Source organism: Lepisma saccharinum, chromosome 5 (genome assembly GCF_977018435.1).
Source record: "Lepisma saccharinum chromosome 5, izLepSacc3.1, whole genome shotgun sequence".
NCBI classification, from domain to species: domain Eukaryota; kingdom Metazoa; phylum Arthropoda; class Insecta; order Zygentoma; family Lepismatidae; genus Lepisma; species Lepisma saccharinum.
Window position 1 is genome coordinate 99116854 of NC_139233.1, and position 8748 is coordinate 99125601.

Genomic DNA, 8748 nt, shown 5'->3' on the forward strand with positions numbered 1-8748 from the left:
AGCTTTTCTTTTGACTGTTTTTTCTTTTTGTTTTTCCATTACCTGATAACAACTGGTTAATTTTTTTTTCTGCTTTGTCACGTAAATTTTCTTTGGCCTGTTTTATTCTTACACGAACTGATTCCTTGATAGGTTTATTTTCCAACATGTCACCAGCAACTCGCATTCCGGTACGCAATACCTGACGTCCCACACTTTTAGCAACAGGTTTTAATATAGGTAGAGCATATCTAAAAAGACCGCGAAAAAATCCCCCAAGACCGTGACCCTGTTGGTACACAGGACCAGCAAAATAGGGTATTCCACGACCTGTTTGTCGATGTTTCATGACCGTTGAAAATGAAGTGTTATGTTCACTGTACCAGATTGAAATGATAAATTTCGACCTGCATGGTCCTTTAAAAAGATTTCTATTGTATTGAAACAAAATTTTGACAATGGTAAATAATGCATAGGATTGAAACAAACAGAGTATGTTCGACCATAGTTAACATTTTCTATGCTGGCTATACGCAATAATGGAACTTTACTGTCTCCAACCAGTTGATACTGTATAATATTGGTGTACACAAATACCTGCTGAGGATATCCAATATTCAAGTATGGACTCCGCGATCCATTGATGTATTTTGTGATGTTAGTGTACGGTTCATATCCCAACTGTAGACTCAAAACTGGTGAAAATTTAATTGATTCTACACGGAAATCGTGACTACAATGTATATTGTTTGCTAATTTGCGATATGTGAATCGAAAAAGATCTGTTTTTTTTTATTGATTTGTTCCAGCACACTATCTACAGTGTGATAATACCCAGACGGAATTTTGAATTTGTGGGCCTCATAGAGATTTTCTTCGAGACGCAAATTATACCAGATGATATTTTGATCTTCGGTAATATTATAACATGTATTTGGTATTTGAATTTCGGCTAATGCAATTTTCCAATCAGACTGTTTGAGAGGAACTTCGTTTTCCACCATATTCACAAAATGTGATGTTTTGTTGTGAGGGAAATATTTGTGCGAGCCAATCGAAGTAAGATTAATGTAAAAATCATTTTCTGTGCCTTCACTGATCATTTTCCTGTTTGCTTGAAATGTAGCTTAATGTATGATGAACCGAACCGAAATGGTAGATTTTCCCATGTATGTCCCTTTAAGTCTATCTCGATTGTGTCAAAGTAGTGTTTTTCGACTTTGATATATCGTGGTATATCTAATGCAAAGTTCTTATTTCGACCATAGGTATAATAATTGATTCCGATTTTTCATAATATATGACCATGCAGTTGAGGTTTCACAATGTCTACGCAAACATTAATCTCTTGGGGGAGAAAATAATTCAAATTACAAACATAAGGTGCTTCTTTGTAAAATAAGGGTTCGTGATTCACCGCAACCACCACAGGTTCTTCTGTTTTTGGTATATTTTGAGCATATCCGAAAATACACATTAAAGCAGGTGTTACACCTATCATGATTTGCTGAATGGACGTGTCAGTTTTAACAAATACACGGTTTATGTACTCGTCATAATGTATAAATTGTTTCATTTTTTCTGGAACACAATTCAGAATATGTTGAATAGATGCATAAAAACCAGCAGGAATTTCAACTCTTTCTTGAATAACTTCCGAGTTGTCTGCGCGCACCGCTTTGATAATAATCTGTTGATCTGTTGGCAGATATAAAACTCCATGTACAACTACATTCGGCAAGACCGACCACCCATTTAGAATCAGTGAGATCAATATGGTGAGCTAATTTTGTTGTATAACAGGTCGAGGTGTTATTTTGGAAAATATCGGAGCTTGCATTAGACGGGAGCGAGAGATAAAATTCATTCACACGCTCCATCACAAAGCTAATGAACTATAAACACAATGTGTCACTCTTTTTAACCCAAGAATTGAAGATATTTGAGTAACCGAACCATTTTACATAGAGCCAATTACCTTTTCTACGTAAAATTTTCTCGATTCTATGGACAGTATTTTTATTTACGTTAATTTTCTGTAACTCTTGTTCGTAAAAAATACCTTTCACCATTTCACCGTTCCAATCTTTAATGTCATATGTTACCGGATTTGATTTTATGCATTTGTCTACAATAAAAATTTCCCGAGACCATTTTGCTAAATAACCTTTCTCAAATTTCATTTTTGTTTTTGATATTCGCACATAATCGCCCGGCTTAAATTTGTAACTCTTTCGAAAGTTTTTCTTTGATTCGTATAATGTATACCATACTTGATTCATATTTTCATCGCTAACTTGTGCTGGTGCAACTTTGATAGTTGAATGTTTAGAATTATTATAATTTTGAACTAAATCTTGCAAAATATGAATATATTTGTAACTATGATTTGCTGTAAAATACTTATAAATTTTTTCTTTTATTGTACGAATAAACCGTTCGCATATCGCAGCTTTCATTTCCGAATAAACACTGTAGTGATTTACATTGTGTTTTTTAAATAAGGTTTTAACATGTTTATTGTAAAACTCTTTGCCGAAATCTGTCTGAAAATTTAGCGGAACATTTTTGTACATGTGCAAAGCTTTCTCCACTGCTTTTGCTATAACGGGACCAGTTTTGTTCTTTACCGGAATGCAAAATGCTAGTCTGGAAAATATGTCTATAGCACACAAAATATATCTATAACCACGATTGAATTTTGCAACATTCTGCATATCGGCTAAATCCATTTGCACAGTTTCGAAAGGACCACTAGCATAATATTGTTTTCAGGGAAACTTTTTATATGCAGGAGCATGCAAGGTATAAGCATCTTGAGATTGTAATCAATGTTTTATTTTAGCTTTGGAAATTTTTTCTTTGGCTGCTTTATACAATTTAGACGCATTTGATAATGAAGCTGGATTTGTATACACATAATAGAGTTGATGTAATTTCATGTTTACTACTAATATTTATATTCTTTCCACTTTTCAAAAAAACATAATGGTGACAAAGCTTCCCTTCTTTCTGGTGATAGTTTCGATAGTGCTGCAGGTCCAAGAAACTGGTGTGGAATGTTCATTGAACGAAGGATTCTGACAAACTGATCAAGTCCAACAGGATTTTGACTTTTTCTTCGTTGCCTAAACACATCATTCACTAAATCTACAATATTTGAATTTGGATATATTTTACCGTACATAGTTACGGTGCCCGTTGTATCCCAAGATATATTGTGTGAACTTAAAACTTTTTTTTAGCAATAGCTCTGTATTTTTTCGAAGCATTATTGGAACTGTGTCAATAATTTCAGAAATTGGTAATGTACCGGGATTGCTTTTTATAGGTTGGTATTCCTTTGTTTCAACCGCTTCGTGTTCAACAATAGGTATTTCTAAAGGTTTTTGTGTATGAGGTACAGATTTTAAATATTTGTCCAGTGCTTGTTGCTACAATTTCCATTTTTCATGAATATTTATATCGTTTCTAGATAATACATAGTGCATTTCAGAATCGAGAAATGATTCAAAATTTTGTACTGATTGGACAGAAGCTTGAACTTGACCGACTACATCTTCTGGTACAAGTATAAGTTTCCTTAATTGCGAACTCATGATCCACCACCACCACCGGCGACGGCACTTGCAATAGCGCTAATAATAGGTCCAAGCAAGAAAGGTAAGAAACCAGCACCTTTACGCAGTAATAGATTACGTTTCTTTTTCAGAGACACACGTTTTTGGTCTAAAGCACGCAAGATGTTTTTATGTCTTCGCAATCTATGTTTCTGACGATCCGATAATTTAACATTTCCTTTTATAGTGTTGTTGGCAACTTGAGAGATAGTACGTATGACATCTCCAGATGCCTGTTGTAGCATAACTTTACGTTTTTGGGTTTACATTTACAAAGTGCGTGAAGCACATGGAAGTGATGTTTCAACTTCTGCATTTTTACTAGAACTGAATATTAAAGGCTTTGAATACATGCATAGTTTCTCCCGGGAAAATATTTTTGCGAATTCGCAAGGCATCAGGGGTAGATTGCGTCATATCGAATAGTAAATATGTGTGAGGATCACGCGTAGCATCTTCAAATGCTTGAACCACAGATTTGCTAAGATGGGGCATAATCTGACGGGGAAGATATTGAATTTGTAATTTATCCCTAGGATTTTTGAAGCAAATTACATAATGTGCATTTAGACTAATATCTCTTGCTCGCTTACTTTTCGGGAACAAATTTTGCAAAATAAAAATAACAGTTAAAGTAGTGGTATTGACTGTACTATAAACTCGAGAAAGTACGAACCCCCCTCCAGCAGCTTTGGCCATACTTAAAACTTGCTCAACATGCCCATATGAGTTTTTTGCTCAAGTGTGGAGCTCTTATAATTCAAGATTTTTGTAAAAAATGCCCTCGGGAATTTTTCAGAAAGTAAGAGCTCTTCAGATTGATTTGTGCATACTTACAAAAGTTGCATCAGCCAGATTTTTGTCCATAAACTTGTCAAAAAGTGATATATTTTTGGCCACACCAGAAATTAAGCTTATAGTATGTTTTTCTGTCAAAATCCCAGGAATCTTGAATTGATATCTATTGGGTTCTGAGACCGAGTGGAGTGTGGTACATGGTTTTTATTGTCTTGTAATCAAAAGGTTCGGGTTTGAGTCCTCATAAAATCTGATGGCAAAATGTTAATATTGTAGTTTTGTAAACAAGGGGCTCTGGGTTCGAGTCCTGATAGATGTGGCATTCCATATGTGAGATTTTGAGAATAAATACTGCTAGTTGATAGCTCCCAGATCTTAAATTTGGTAAAAAATGTTATACAGCAGAGCAAAATTATTCTCTATTAAGAATCACCAGAGTTTTGTTATCTGGGTAAAATATCAGCTCAACAATACGGGCAAAACTGCCTGATCAATACAATAGAATGGAGGTCAAGTAAACATTCCATGTTCTTTCCAATCTTTTGATCAGTCCCATGTTTCTGCCAACAATTAATCATGCTTGCCCGGGAAATTAATGCCAATAGATATAATCTTTATTGTGTCTTTTCAGAGAGTTATTCATCATCAAAGAGACATTAGTAAATGCATGAGTGATTATATCTGTTGATATTACCTACACTGTGCCTTTTTCCGAGGGAAATTACATGTCATTTGTCATGGAACTCAAAGAGAAATTCTTATCTACACTGTGCCTTTTCCGAGGGAAATTACATGTTATTTGTCATGGGACTCAAAGAGAAATTCTTATCTACACTATGCATCTTTTCAGGGACCATTCCATCATATTGAGGAAATTTCTTCATGGATATTGTCATGCAAAGGTTTGGTCTTGTTGTACACAAGTCTGTAACTTACAGAATAATTATTACAATATTTCTGTATTTCAGCTTTTGGCAAATGTGCTGGGTAGGTAAAAGCTTTTTTGCCACGAGCAGAGGTGCTATAAAATGGGTAGGTAACTGACGGTAAAGTATTGTTTTATATCCAAAGGGCTTCTGTGTTTGAATCGTGCTTCTAGAACTGCTCTGTGACCCGCTCATTTCTTACATCATAAACATATGATTTTTCACCTATGAGAATGACACTGCATATGGTGTCATCTGGTAAAGCCTCGTGGAATTCACAGATAATTTTAATGTTCGTCCTGTCATTCACCACAACTTGTTTCCTTTTTGAAGTGTTAATTACAAACATGGGTCTCCGTATTTTGAATTCATCTGGTGTGTAATACATATCCGTATTGCCTGTAGTGACACGCTTGAAAGCCGAAAAAGCTTCATATAATTTGAGAAAATCACCCTTGGACATGTCTAAATTATAATTTTCTCTAGGAAAAACCTCATTTCTGCCATTTTTAAGATATATGTTCTTGATGTTGCAGTTATCAAATTTGCTTGAATTTTTTTCCTGATTATTGTGTCTCCCAGTCTGAAACAGCACCACCACAAAATCAGGCATGTCAAATTGAATACTGGAGAATGAATTTGTGGCATCAAACTCATAATAAGAACCAGTGGCAACCTTCTGTACGCATTGATATGTGTAAAATTGCAGAGGAACCTGTGGATTTTTTAGGATATCTGCTTTGTATTTAAGAGCGTAACTGGCTTCATACTCAACAACAGGGATTCTTAACTCCATAGTCTGAATAATGCATTTGCCTGCATCAGGTAAGGTATTGGGCAGAGCTTCCCCTGCAGGGTTTATGGCACTGTACCTCATCAAAGCATTGTTATCATTTGCAGCTCTTCTAAATGTAATTCTTAACCCCCCCTTCCACATGATATCTTTGTAATCCGAGAAGAATCCTGGCAACAGGCGCATAGGGAACAGCACTGTGTGGTTCTTGGATAATATCTTATCACCAGCTTCAAATCCGCCTATTTTGTAGTAAGAAGCCTCGGTTTTGGATAATTTTAGTGTGGCCAAAGCCGTGGAGGTAATACCGGGATAATCTATTCTGTTTATAACAACACCATGCTTTCTGATCTCAATTTCAGAAAACAGATGCGGCACAAAATTGTCCACCAATCTTATATTTGTATTTGCCGGATAATCTGTACCATCGAGCTTTACGACATCAAATTTGATGTATAGATCTGCTCTGTGAGGGTGTATAAAGCCATCCCCTACATCAAGATCCACCTCTATCTCTGTGTTGGGTTGATTTAAATTTGCAAATGTCCTCCTGTTTGGGGGGAATGATTGCAGCTCATAACTCTCAATATTTTCCATTGTATGTATTTTTATTTAAATGTTAATCTCTATGATTGCAGTTGTTGTGGCTCCAGCAAAATCAACTAATTCTTCTTTTTCATTAGTGACCATCAATTCAATGTAATCTATTCTATTATGGCACACAGGAAAATATAATGTTGGGGATGGATTGTAGATGATGGGCTCCATGAATTCGGAATTAGGTTTGAATGTTGCAATGATGCCAGTTTGTTTGTGAGTACCTATGCCATTTGATTTGGTGATCATACCCTCGGCCACATTACAGTGAATATTCAGAGTTTCTATGGCTAAGAATTGAGGTATATTAATAGCAGTGTGTTTGATGCCCGCTTCAAGTTTTGTGTTGTTCTCGAATCCTAACAGCTCTCCTATAGTACCCAGATGTACTGTTTCTGTAGCAGATACAATTTCTACTCTGTGAGTGACAGAATTTTGACTTAAAACTACACCTCTGGGTAATTGAGCATTTAGAGTGGACAGATTATACTGCCCTGGAGTGATGACAATTTTTTGATCCCCAACTGCAATTGTGTTGTTGTGGTGCGTAATATTAGGTATCAAGTACATGCCGTAAAATGCTCTGAGAGCTATTGTTTTGGGATACACTATGTCATCATGCAATTTGAGTTTCAATATTGAATTTTGGCTGGTGAGATGGAATACCCCCATGATGTTTTAGATACCACAAGGCCTTTTGAAAATCTTCAATTGATGGTTTATTTATTTGAGACATATATCTAAGAACTGATAAACACAAATGTCCACAATTAACATCTTTGAAATTTTGAAGACGGGCATTATTGTAATAAAGATTAGCTGAATTTAGATATTTTATTAAATTTTCAGGTGGAACACCTCCAAATGAATCAAACACAAATGCCTCATCGTTTAAATATTTAAGATAACAGATCCAGTGAGTGCCCTGATTTTTGTACTCATCCAAATTAACAATGCCACACTCTTTGTTGAGTGGTTGTTCCGGTAAAGAATCAGACATGTACACACCTCTAAAATGTTTGATGCCCAGTGGCTTGATTAAAGCTTCAATATCTTGGTTTGTAAGCGGCTCTTGTTTTTTTTTAAACTTATTCATGGCTCTCTTAACACCTTTGCCTTGTTTCTCCATGGCCAGGTTATGGCGCTTCAATTCATCTAATTCTGCCCTATTTTTCTTGGCATCTATTACTGTTTTTGCTATGGCAGCTGATCCCCCAGCCAAGCTACCAACAGCCCCAAGTGCTGCTAAGATGGCCGGGATAGTAAATATGAAACCCCCCACATGTGATTTTTTTCTAGATTGTTGTAATTTTTTAATTGGGGGGTACTAAGCAACAATTTCATACCATGGCCCTTTGCAAGACAAGATTTTTTTTTCTTGCGCTGCTTTTTGGTTAAAAGGCTATCAATAGTTTTAAGAGATTTAAGACCTGCATAAGGTATTTGATACATAACACCCTTGGCCTTCATTCTAGGTTTATTATATACATATTCACAGCCCCCACCCCAGTTTTTGTTTGGTGTTCATAGCTATGGTGGTTCCCAATGCTGCTATTTTTTCACTTAAAGAAGCATCTTTGCTTACAAATCTACCAAATGCAGCCTCTTCTAATTTCTTGTCTGCAACATGTCTCTTGTCAAGATCAGAATGTGTGTTGTATGCTATGTCATGGTCTCTACAAGCAGCATCTAGGGGATTAACACCAGGATCACCTCTGTTTAATCTATGGTCCAATATTGTGCCTGGACCACAATACTGATAGCCTGGAATGTGTAGTTCAAATGGCAGCTTGTTTATAATGTCATTAACCAACCCCCGGCCCTCAGAAATATTCCAAAATTTAGGTGGTGGAGTATTAATAATTTTTATAAGATATCCAATCCCCTTAGTGTCATTCACTATAAAATTAGACAATTTTGTGCTTATTATGTCCATAATTCCAAACTTTTCATTTTAAAAATTGTGGTTGCCAGCATTTTCCTCCCCAGCTATCACCAATAACCTATCTACAAGTTTCCTGACATCATCAACCCA